Source organism: Carlito syrichta, unplaced genomic scaffold (assembly GCF_000164805.1).
Source record: "Carlito syrichta isolate Samal-C Ts95f unplaced genomic scaffold, Tarsius_syrichta-2.0.1 Scaffold309201, whole genome shotgun sequence".
In the NCBI taxonomy this organism is placed as follows: domain Eukaryota; kingdom Metazoa; phylum Chordata; class Mammalia; order Primates; family Tarsiidae; genus Carlito; species Carlito syrichta.
In genome coordinates this window covers 20766-32794 of record NW_007253297.1, presented here as the reverse complement: position 1 = coordinate 32794, position 12029 = coordinate 20766, and the positions used below count along the sequence as shown (strand labels likewise).

The window sequence follows — 12029 nt, the reverse complement described above, 5'->3', positions numbered from 1 at the left end:
CCCTTGACCTGCTGGGCTCCAGTGATCCTTCCGCCTCAGCCTTCCAAGTAGCCGGAATTACAGGCATGAGCTACCACGCCCGGCTGATTTTTTGATTTACTGTAGAGATGAGGTCTCACTTGCCCAGGCGGGTCTCGAACCCGCGGGCTCAGGCAATCCACTCACCTCAGCCTCCCAAAAGCGCGGGATTACAGGCTGAGCCACCGAGCCCAGCTTCCAACCCTATTTTTAAGATGAGAGAACTGAGGTTTGGACATGTGAAAAATCCTGCCCAAGTCATATAGCTTAGAAATGATAGAGCTAGGAGCTCAGCCTGGACAGCTAGGCTTCAGGCTGTTCTTATCTGTTGCATTCCATGGATTTTCCCTTACATGAATCAGTATTTTTTCCTCTGCTCTTTCATTGAGTGAGTACCTCCCATCCCTAGATTTCTGAATTGCCAAACCATAACTCAATTGTGTTTTTGAGGGGCCATGATTAGTCCCGATGCCATAGTATTTGTCTATCAAATGTATTTCCCTGTGTCCAATCACTGTAGATTATAAGGTAAATGTTTAGGCGAGGAGAAAACACTATTAAAATATATCCATTGATTATAAGATTTCTTCTGATTTGGGAAATCTTAAAATGTGAAAGGAAAGTTTCTCTGTCTTTTTTTTTTTTTTTGAAAGCAGGATTTATTGAGAGGACAGAAAAGTCCCACAGTGGGAGGGGACCCGAAGGGGATGCCCAGAGTTTTTTTAGAATTAAGGAAATATAGTAGATCCCCAGAACTCAGGGTTCTCTGTCACTGGATGATTCAAGTAAATGATTTAATAAAGGTCCTCCAACACAAAGGCTCTAGTATTATTTGATTCTATGAGGTGAAGTGTTTGTAAGGACAAATACAAGGACAAGACACCAAATTTACCCATTGGACAAGTATTTATTTTGTTCTACTATGTGCCAGGAAATCTGTATGTGAATAAAACATGTAAAAACATCTCTGCTGTCATGGAATAGATTCCATCAGGTCATGAAGGACCAGGTATACACCAACTTAATCTTTAATTCTGGGTTTTATCTTCATGGTCCAGAATGGTTCTGGAGCTCCAGTGAAAATTTCAGGAGATACGGTGGTAGAGGGTTCAAATAAAGGTATAAAGATACTTCCTGGAAGTGCCACATAACATTTCTACTTAAATTTCTTTGACAAAACTGCATGTAACCAACTTTTCTGGAGAACTGAGAACTGTTGTATGTAAGAGTGCACCCAGTCAAAACAGAGAAAATGGGGGAATGGGTACTAGATTGTTTGTAGTTCTTAGGCTGAGACTTTTTTTTTTTCAGAATTATTGATATTTTCCTTCTTTTTTTAAAGATGATTTTTTTTTTTTTTTTTTTTGAGTTGGAGTCTCACTTTGTCACCCAGACTGGAGTGCAGAGGCCGCTCCTGGCCACCGCAGCCTCGACCTGCTGGGCTCCGGCGATCCTTTGGCCTCAGCCTTCCAAGTAGCTGGAATTACAGGCATGCGCTACCACGCCCGGCTGATTTTTGATTTATTGTAGAGATGAGGTCTTGCTGCCCAGGCGGGTCTCAAACCTGTGGGCTCAGGCAATCCGCTCACCTCAGCCTCCTAAAGGCGCGGGATTACAGGCTGAGCCACCGAGCCCGGCTTAAAGATGATTTTTAAAAAAAATTTATTCTAAAGATGTGGGATTCAATTCAGGGTTGGGTATACAGTGGTAATTATACAGGTAAAGTTTGGGCCTCTCTTTGGTTTTCACTTCACCTGGTTTGAGATCAGGTATCCTTATGAATGTTGTATGCCCCCATTCCCTCCCCTGGCAATTTCCCGCTACTGCCAACCCACTTCTTAGAGTATTGTGATGAATGTTCAGGGTCCGCTTATGAGTGAGACCTTGTCGTACTCAGTTCTTTGTTTCTGTGATAGATCACTGAGTATTTTTTAAAATTTATTTTAAAATTGTGGGTACAGTTAAGGGTTAGGTGTACAAATATTCATTGTGAAGTTACCCTTGTTGATGAGGTGTGCCCCCCCTTCTCCAGGCAGATATCACTGAGTATTATAGACTCTAAATCCATCCAAGTTGCTGCAAATTCCATAATTTTGTTCTTTGTAGCTGAGTAATATTCCATTGTGTATATGTACCACATGTCACAAAAATCAGTTGTGATATTCCAGGGTACCTCCAAGTGGATTAAGCAAAAGTGGAGATTGTCTCTTGTGAATCAATGTCCAGGGTTAGTCCAGGGCTACTATGGCTTCAGGGTTAGTTTGATCCAGATGCTCAAAGTCATCCAAACACTGGCTTCCTTTTTGTTCTTTCTTCTCCTCAGTCCCTGTTCCTTCTTTACTGTTTTATCTAGTTTGGCTTTCTTCTCAGACAGACTTAAAAGATTCCAGATTTATATCCTACCAGCTTCTCAAGCTTGAGTATAAAGAGAGTTATTTTATCCCAGTAGTTCCAAGACATAGGGATGACTCTTATTGGACCATATTGGGGCACAAACTCTGAGTTAATCCCTGTGACTGGTGGGATGGGTATGCTGACTGGCTGAGCTTGGGCTGTGCTTCTGTGTCTGGAGGCAATAGTAACTCCATAACCTCATGAAGTGAAAGTGAGGAAGGCTGGTTCTTCCAGGTTAAATCCGAGTACTTTACCAAAGAAGCGGGACAGTAAGCTAGGCCGGGACAAATGCCATGTGACCTCCATAAATCATTACTGATATTTGTAAGGTTGCCTCCTAAACCATAGCAGATGTACCATTCACTACTTCTTAGATCATAATTTGTACTTTTGTCTTGATGGCAACATGATTTTGCAATATTTACTTCTTGGTTGCTAAGTCCTAGACATGCAGCCTTTGTTAAGTGATGGTGGTCTAAGGCTTATGAATCTTCTCCGACCTGTTGCAATGTTGTGCAGACTAGTAGAGAAGGCATGGTCTGTGATTGGTTAATTATTTGAGTACAGATAGAAGAGATTTCTGCCTTTAAAAATTTCCTTCCAAGCCGGGCTCGGTGGCTCAGCCTGTAATCCCGCGCCTTTGGGAGGCTGAGGTGAGTGGATTGTCTGAGCCCGCGGGTTCGAGACCCGCCTGGGCAGGCCAGACCTCATGTCTACGATAAATCAAAAAAAAAAATTAGCTGGGCGTGGGAGCGCATGCCTGTAATTCCGGCTACTCGGAAGGCTGAGGCAGAAGCATCGCTGGAGCCCAGCAGGTCGAGGCTGCGGTGGCCGGGAGCGGCCACTGCACTCCAGTCTGGGTGACAGAGTGAGACTCCAACTCAAAAAAAAAAAAATTTCCTTCCAATTACTTTCATACTCGAGACTGAATTCTATCATTGGACTGTGATTGTTTTGGATTTTTAAAAAATAAAAATGCTCTTTCTTTTCAAATACACTCAGTGGGGCATCCTGGTATGCCGTATCAATTAATTATACTTTATAGCAGATGAATGTTTCAGAGTCTTTTAAAACACGGAAACTAGATGTGAATGGTATACCATAGTTGGACAGAGTGTGGTCTAGTGGAAGGAAGCTTGATTTTTTTTTTTTAAAGACAGAAAACTTGAGTGTGGGGCACTTCAGCTTTATCTGTTTCATAACGTTTTGATGGTCTGGTTCTCAGAGGCGATTTCCTTGAAGGGAATTGGGTGTTAAGAGTGTGCCAACTCATAGTGGCATCTGTGGAAAATGGAGCTCAGTCGTGGTCATAAAATGAGGAAATGGCAAAGTTCATATCCTTGGTTTAAAATATCTTTTAGTAAGAGCTTGACATTCTCCTTAGTTGGAGTATATATAAGTCGGAAACACTTTGGGAGTGATAAAAATAACCAACTTGAAAGCAAATCTGGTGATGAAAATTGCCTGGAGGGGCATTGTTCATATATTACAGAGATTTCTAAACATTTTAAATCATTCTGTCAAGCAAATTTTCTCAACACATTTTACTTTTATTTATAAATTATATACGTGCTATAGTAATATATTATACAACATGTACAAAAATAGGACATACAAATGATGAGAAAGTAAATATAAAGAAATGTTGTAAGCTTTTTCTTCCTGAGCCCCAGGGTATCACTTTTGGTACCAACTTTTAAAGAATATTGATATATTAGGAGCCTTATTAAGGCTCTTTTTGATTTTTATCTAATCAATTATTGAGATTCATCTTTTCTGGTACTGCTGAAGGTTCAGCTTAGAGTATGGAGAGTCCTAAACAGATAGGAAGAGTCTCTCTCCTTTTATTTTTTTGAGTCTGGATTTCACTCTGTTTCCCAGGCTGCACTGCACTGCACAGTCACAGTACCACAGCCTCAACCTGCTGGGCATAGGCAATTCTTCCACTTTAGCCTCCTGAGTAGCTAGGACTATGGGCACGCACTAATATAATAGACCAGCTAATATTTTGATTTATTGTGGAGATGAAGTCTTGCTATGTTGCCCAGGCTGGTCTCAAACTCCTGGGTTCAGATATCCTCTCGCCTTGGCCTCCCAAAGTGTTGGGATTATAGGCGTTAGCCACCACGCCCAGCATTTCCAGTTTTTACCAACTAATTGGGGTCTTGGTGTTAGAAAGTAAATATTTCAGATTGTAATTTATATTCAGATTGTAATTTATATACAATTGATAGGTTCTTAGTTTTTAGAGTGTTTTCCTCCTTTTTTTACAATGAAAAGCACAAAGCTCTGGAGACAGGAACATTGTCTAGTTAGAACACCATGATATCCCAAATGTCTAGCAGTACCTAGCCTTTGGAAAGCATTTGCATGCTGCATGCAAACTGTGTTTTGCAAGCCTTTTTATTTTCTCTTTGCCAGAAACCTTGAGTATTTGTTATCTGAGCTGCTAATGGTTACCCAAAAAAAGCTGGAATCTTGGCAGATTTTCATTCTTTTTCTTGACCACTAAAACCCAAGTTAGGTGGTGACAGGAGTTCAGAAGATCTCAATGTCTGAAGCCAAACTGTGCTGTCTGGTACTTTCAGGTTTACATGGGTTATATTCCCAGCTATTTTAAGTACAAGGAATGATATTGTTTCTTATTGGCATTTGCTTCCACCATACGTGGTAAAAAAAGTCACCCTGAATCACTTTGGAAGAAATGGAAAAATTGAGATAATGGAAATGCTGATCACTCTGAAATGTTAGACACCCAGATCACTGTTAAATATATATATATATATATATATATATATATATATCCATTTACCAACTCTAATTTGTGTACTGGGAGACACTTTCAAAAGCTTCCTAAGAATTTCTTTTTGCTGGCAGAACAAACTGACTGGGGGCAGTTTCTATAGATTTAGCCTATCAGTTTCTCTTATTTATGATAAAGTAGCTGTGCTGTAACTGTAAAGATCCATTGGCAGTTTCTGGACAGATGTTTCTATTTGGTCTCATAGCGCATTTAGTTAGAGTGATGCAGTCTTTCCCATTCTGTCCCATTCAACTTGCTGAATTCAGTATCAGAAGGACTCTTCAGAGCTCTAACCTGACTCATTGGAGGTGGGATGAGAATATGAATTTCCTCAGACATGGAGAAAAGTATTCTGAGAATTAGAGTTGTGGGTTCATGGCCCAGCTCTCCTACTAAACACCTGGGTGGTCTTAGGTGTTTTATTCTTTCCAAACATGACCGAGTGTAAGAATTAGCTGCAGGCTTTTTGTAGACATCTTGATTCCTGGGCCTGAAATCAGAATTTTCAGGAATGAGACTGGGCATTTTTATTGTAGAAAAAATTCTCAGTTAATTTTTTTTTTTTGTAGCTAGGCTTTTGCATTTGGAAACTCCTGTAGCTTAAACTATTCATGTTATATTAATGGCATTATTCTCTACACATGAGGTTAATATTGTTATGGCTTTCTGTGTCTCCACTGTGTATGTTAATATCAACCATTGTATTTTCCTGAACATAAGTAAATTATATCCCATGCAAGTGAGTGGTAGGCTTTGAGTTCTATCAACTAAATGAAGATTATTTTTATTGGAGAAAAATGCTACAATTTTTACTTTATGGCTTATGAGAGAATTGCAGAATAAATTTTCTTCTCTCTTCATCCCTGCAAAACTTTGTTAGGTTCTCTGAGTTAAATAGGGATGTTATAAGAAATACTTCTAAGGTCCATACTTGCACGTAGACTTATAAAAAATTGATTCCCTGTATCACAAAGTAGCACATTCATAGTTTAATGTTGTTTTTACCACGAATTTTTGAACTCTGTTCCAGTTTATTGGATCATGCTCCAGTCATTGTGCTAAGATTTTCATATCTATTAAAAACTGTAATCCTTACAGCAATGCTGTGAGGCAGATGTATTAAACATTTTTTTTATACATAAGGAAAACCAAAGCACAAACGGATAGACTAACTTGGCCACAGTCACAGGTTAGTATGTAGCAGAGATGGACTCTAACTGAGAAACTGAAGAGAGAAAATGCGGAGAAAAGTTTAACTGTTCCTTCAGCCATTCTAGATTTCAACTGATAACCTGATTCATGTCTAGGAGGACTGTAATGGAGACTAAAGACTGATGCATATGAGCTAGTAAAATGGTATTGGCATCACTGTTAAAGGTGAGGGGTCCCGCCGGGGCAGCGAGACCTCATCTCTACAATAAATCAAAAAAATCAGCTGGGCATGGTAGCGCATGCCTGTAATTCTGGCTACTTGGAAGGCTGAGGCGGAAGGATCGCTGGAGCCCAGCAGGTCGAGGCTGCGGTGACCGGGAGCGGCCACCGCACTCCAATCTGGGTGACAGAGTGAGACTCCAACTCAAAAAAAAAAAAGGTGAGGGGTGATCAGGCCAATACTGTTTGGGTGCCAGGCCTCAGATTTAATGGACTTTCTCATATATTTAAGTGATTGATGAAGGCAGTGGAATAAACTATTTGGATCTAATAATATATCAGATAATTCAGAGCCCATGTTCAATATACCTGTGTCATGGAAGGGGAAAGCTTTGAGGGTTAAAACTGTACATTCAGCTATAGAGGTAGGAACTCTATTCACATTATTGTACCACATTGTCCATATACTGCATTCCAGCCACTGTGCTGAGCCCTTAAATTTAGCTGCATTAACTCACCCAATCCCTGCAGCACGTTTAGGAGCTGGATTTTGGAGAGGCTCAGAGAGGTCAAGTGGCTCATTAAAGGTCACACTGCTCAGCAGTGACTGAGCTGGAACTTGAGTCCAATTGGTAGCTGTCCTTCTTGAGCCAATGTTGAGTAATTCCCAGTTGTCAAGGGAGTTGTGTGTCTGACTTCAGTGATTCGGGCAAGTGCCAATAAAGGCATTTGTGTCTCCGCCAGTTGGCTTTCAAAGGGTGATTTCTGATGTGGGGATGCACACACCTTCCCATGTGGAACTCGATCAGAGTCCTATAATCTAGATAATTGACTTAATTTTATGGCATCTTAGAAGAATTCTGTGACCGTGGCCTTAAACTCTATGAGCTTAGAAACCAGGTATTCCCAGCACCTGGCAATAACTATTTGCTGAATAAATGAACTTTACATAATCTGATTAAAAGGAATCAGACTCATGGAATTAGGATTATCTAGCGAAGAAGATTGAGCTTCATGGGCCTGGGATGAGTTGTTAGCTTTTAAAATTAAATACATTTGGACATCTCTTCTTGCGTGTCTTTAGTAGCTTCAACATCAGGTTCTCATTTTAAAAAATAAGCTGTGTAGCCTCCTATAATGTTCTCACATAAACCTGGAGTTTGAGTTTGAGACATTATGCTCATTTGTCCTGCTGACATTGTGAAGTATAGATAACTTCATTTTTGTCTACACGGTAATAATTGTAGATTTAATTACTTCTAAGAGAAAGGAATGTTTAAAAGATTGAGGGCAAAGCTGAGAATCTTGGAGTCATCTTTAACAATGTGGAAATATCCTGCAGGGAGTGTATGCCACGAAGTGACTCTAATGCTTTCTTTGCCCTTTTAAAATTTTGTATTTTTTGGAAGATTTGTTACACTGTCAATTAGCTGAACTTTGCCATATTTACACAAATATAAAAATATATATTTTCCATATTTTCTTTAGTGGGGGTTCAATTTATTTATACTGACTTACTATATTCATATGTACTTTTTCCTGAATAGGATATTTCAGAAAATGCTTTAAATGAAAGTATGAAGCTTTAGTATGGTTGATAACTAGTAATTTTAATTTAAGATGTCTCAAGAATGCTTTACTGTTAATTGAAAGGATTTTTTCCCCAGTATCACAGCCAATGACTCGTCTTGAGCAGCTAATTAGTGCGATTATTCCACAGCTGCATTTGCTACAGCACAAAGGTTTGCTCCTGTTTTTATCAAAAGGATCAGTCTCTCTGGGAATGTTTTAACCTGACAGGCTTTGAATAGTAAGGCCGCTTATTTATTTATTTTTAAATAGCTGCCCCCCTCCCGGCTTAGGAAAGTACATTTGAACTTTGAAAACATACTCAAAAGTGGGAAAATACATTTTCTTTTGATGCTCTTTTAGTAAAGCCTTACCAAGTGAATAGATGATTTTAAGTGAATAGAGTAATGGCTAGGTATTCTTATCCTGTGGATGAGTGCATGATATTAAAATAATAAGCAAGATATTAACATTATTCCATTTTGTGTGTGTCTGTAGGAAATGTAGGGGGGAAAAAAAGGCAAGAGTGTTTGTGTTTCTGGGATGCTGAGGACTTCCAAGAGAACCGATGTGCCGGATACAGTCACTACTTTCCCATCTTATCGCCAAAATATTGTCTATGATGGATCCAGTCTACTTTCTTCTAGCCAAATGATGACTTTAGTCATTCAAGTTATTTCTTCATGTTCTTAGTGTCTAGAGGCACATATTCTGTCCTTGAAAAAAAAATATTATGGCTTTTTTGTGGCTTAAGGGAGAAAAACAAAAGAAAAAAATTTACCTGTAACTTCATTCTCACTCTGTCAACCGTGATCATCTGTATACGTTCCCTGCTAATTATTTTGTGTGTTTGTGTACATAGACATACCATACTTATTTTAAATCAGAATGTAAATACACTTTGGGGGTCCCACTTTAAATTTACTCATATTCATTTCCCACTTTGCTCTGTAGTTGTGCAATTTAAAAAAAGATAGTATTTTATGAAATTCCTGTCTCAGAATTTACTTACCCACTCTCATATTATGGGGCAAATCTTAATGATTCAAATATTTTGCAGTTTATAAATAACTTTGTAATATCCATTTTCCCACATTTAAGTTATTTACTTAGGAAAATTGTCCATCAGATGAAATTTCTGAATCAAATTATATGAACAAATTTTATAGTTTTTTGCTAATATTGTTATTTTCCTAAAGATTGTAATAATATATGCCAGCAATGGTCCAGAGTAGTGTTATCTTTACACTTTTCCTTGCTATGAACACGTTTTAAAAAAATGGTTGTTGTTCAGTTGGATCTTACTTTAAATGCTATTTTGCATATGGCTTTTCTAAGTTTATTGTATTGTGTAGCTTTATTCACATCAATAAATAGGTTTCTCCATCATTTTTAACCGTCAAATTGTATTATATTATATGAACCTATCATAATTTACCGAACTAATTTGCTGTTAGGAAAGTAAGTGAACTGCTAGTTTAGTTATTATCTAGTTTTTTTCTGGGACCGTGTGAGAGTGAAATCAATACTTCTTCATCCTGTAGCATGTTTGTGTTACCTTCAGAGTCTGAAGGTTCCTATCTTAAGGCGTTCATAAGGATGGTCAATGATTTAAAGGCTTTATTTGGCCTCTTGTTAGAAGGTAAAGACGGTGCTGGGGTTTACACTCCAGGAAGGAAGCTCAAGGTGCAAGCATTTCCTTTGAAGCGTGACCATCTCAGGAGTAAATCTTTTCTCAAATGTTCCCTTTTTTCTCTTTCCAGGTGCTAAGGTTTTGAACTGTTTGCCCTAAACAGAGATTTTAAAAAAAAAATTACATTGGGAAAAAGAAATAAACAATGGCATTTTCTAAAATAATAATAGCAACAGCAGATGTTTGCTGAGGCAGTACTATGTGGTGCTCATTGTACTAGGGGATTTATGTGCATTGTTTTATTTAATCCCCACAAAATCTCTAAGAAGTGGGGCTTTAATCATAAGCGGACCCTGAACATTCATCATAATACTATAAGAAAGGGATTGGCAGTAGCAGGAAACTACCAGGGGAAGGGAGGAGGGGTACATAAAATCAATAAAGGGTACCTGATCTCAAACCAGGTGAAGTTGGGACCAAAGGGAGGCCCAAACTTCACCTGTACGATGACCTCTTATGTACCTAATCCTGAATTGTACTCCACAATCTTTAAAATAAAAAAATTTAAAAAAACAATCAATGAAGTGGGGCTTTAAGATATAAACAATTCAATAGAAATTTTAAAAACACCTCCTATCTTATAAATGGGCAAATAGGTAAAAAAAAAAAAAGTCTTAGACTTTATAATGTTCTAAAGCTGGCAAGGAAAGCAATCAAAAACCATATTTAGAAAAATTAGAGAGTCTTTCCTTCTTAACTTATGGCTAGTGTTTTAGTGTTTTAAATAATTTTGGATCGAGTGAATACCAGAACCATTAGATGTAGGCCTCATGGGGAATGTGCAGAGAGCACTTAGTAAAGGGCATGCCAAGGTGAATCCGAAGAAAAGACAGTACAAAGAAAACCGGGTGGAGAAGAATTGGGTTGTCAAACCAGCTTGTCTTCTGCCCCCTTGCCCAAAGACTGAGGTCGAGTTCAGTGTTAACATTCTAGTCCAAATGCTTCCTTCCTTACTTATTTTTACTTCTCGCATCTTAGAAAAGTGACCTCTTACAAAGCTTACCTTTTCTTTAAACAATTTCTTGTTGGAAAATATTTTAGGCATCTTCAAGAAATTTAGATAATGTGGAAGGGTAGTTATTTGGTTAGATTCAGTTGTAAAAAAAAAAAAAGCAAATCAAGCAATTTATTTTTAAATGTGGAAATTTGGGTGCCATTAAGATGCTTTGCTTCTTGGCAGTACATATGGCGGCACTATATTTGGTGGTGATGAGTAGTATGCAGTACAAAATGTCAAAAAAAAATTAAGCCGCCTGATAAAAATGCCTAGATGCAATCAAGCTGACTTATTTTAATTCAACTACTAATGACTTAAATCCTGTCACCTCTTGATTTTCAATTATATGGAGTACCATTCTGCGACGTGAATCTATTTGCGCAGCCTCATTTTATAGTTTGGTGCAATTTAGGATACCCCAAAGTGCAAACGAAGGGTCTCATTAGGAAACTTAATGTTGTGTGCCTTCTGGTTCTCCCACAGCAGTTCCGCGGAGCATCCTGGGGCCTCCAAGCCTCCGATAAGCTCCTCCAGTATGACATCACGCATCTTGCTACGCCAGCAACTCATGCGTGAACAGATGCAGGAGCAGGAGCGCAGGGAACAGCAGCAGAAGCTGCAGGCGGCCCAGTTCATGCAACAGAGAGTCCCCGTGAGTCAGACACCAGCCATAAACGTCAGTGTGCCCACCACCCTTCCCTCTGCCACCCAGGTGCCGATGGAAGTCCTTAAGGTACGTGAATGTCGCGGTGCTTGGGTGGATCAAACCTTCTTCCATTTTCCATTTGCTGGGTGTTTCATTTAGCTGTGGATTTGGTTACGCTGACCCATCAGAATCATATTTGTAAACGCCAACTTCCTGAAATCCTACATGGCTCTGTATTTTAAAAGAAGGATGCACACTCATTGCAACTGTGATCGTAACCCTCAGGAAATGGTAGAAAAATGTTAGGGTTCCACAAGGAATCGCAAGCAGGAATATTCGTTTGTTGTAATGACAACTGTTTTGGGGAAAGTTTCAAAATGTGAAAGTTATCTGAGATGGGCTTCTTTTAATAACTTCCATTAATTTTTCCCTAAATATAACCCATGGTCACTCTCTAATTTTCTTTTTACTTAGCCTAATAATATTGGCTGTAGAATCTGATTCTTTCAGAAAGTTCTTCAGATATAAAACTGGGAAG

The 12029-nt window shown here is 38.8% G+C and overlaps 1 pseudogene across 1 annotated transcript in view; it reads left to right on the top strand.

The window, feature by feature from the left end:
- LOC103269387 overlaps positions 1-11578 on the top strand; it is a 145293-nt pseudogene extending 133715 nt beyond the window's left edge. The window contains exon 2 of the transcript XR_002482468.1: positions 11329-11578. The product of XR_002482468.1 is annotated as a microphthalmia-associated transcription factor pseudogene (transcript). The remainder of the gene's footprint in view (positions 1-11328) is intronic.
- The last annotated feature ends 451 nt before the right edge of the window (positions 11579-12029 follow it).